A 675-nucleotide genomic window follows, 5' to 3' on the forward strand; every position below is an offset into this window, starting at 1 on the left:
TGCAGGCCCTAGCTCGGCAGCGGAGAGCTGTGTGTGGCTCCCGCCTCGGGGCACGGGCTGGGAAAGGCCAAGGCCGGAGCCGTCCAGCAGGCGGCCGGGACGGCCGTGTCGGTTTGCTTTGAATCTCACGTCATCCGCCACAGCCATGTTCATCCCGGCAGCGTCCCTCCGCGCTGTCATGGCAACGGCTCCGCACTGCGGCTGCGCGGCTCCTACTGACCGTTTATTAGCTCGCTGGCGGTTTTAAATCCCCTGCGCGCGCGCTGGCGGTTGGTTCCCCGGGGCGCGCTTGGATTGGTCTAACCCGCCAGTTCTCCACTGCACGCCGATTGGGTAGGAGAAGGTAGTAGAGGCGGGAGTGAGCCCGGTCCTGTGTTCTGATTGGCTGGAGGCCGTTGGCGGCGGGGAACGAGTTGTCGGTGGTAGAAGGCGCGGGAGCGGGGCGGGACGCGTCCTGTCGCGGGGGGAGGCTAGGCCGTTCCCGTACCTCCCAGCGGGGAGCGCGGCAACAGTCAGGCCTTAGGGGAGGGGGTATCGCTAGTCGCTACTTGAAGGGACGCTGGCAGGACCCTCTGGTGCCTGGCTGAGGTTGCTGTGAGCAGCCCCCCCGTCTGAGCGCTGCTCCACGCTGGTGACCCGCCGCAGAGAGGAGGAGCAGTGCTGCAACCGCCCTTC

This window comes from Dryobates pubescens, chromosome 11 (assembly GCF_014839835.1).
Source record: "Dryobates pubescens isolate bDryPub1 chromosome 11, bDryPub1.pri, whole genome shotgun sequence".
NCBI lineage: Eukaryota > Metazoa > Chordata > Aves > Piciformes > Picidae > Dryobates > Dryobates pubescens.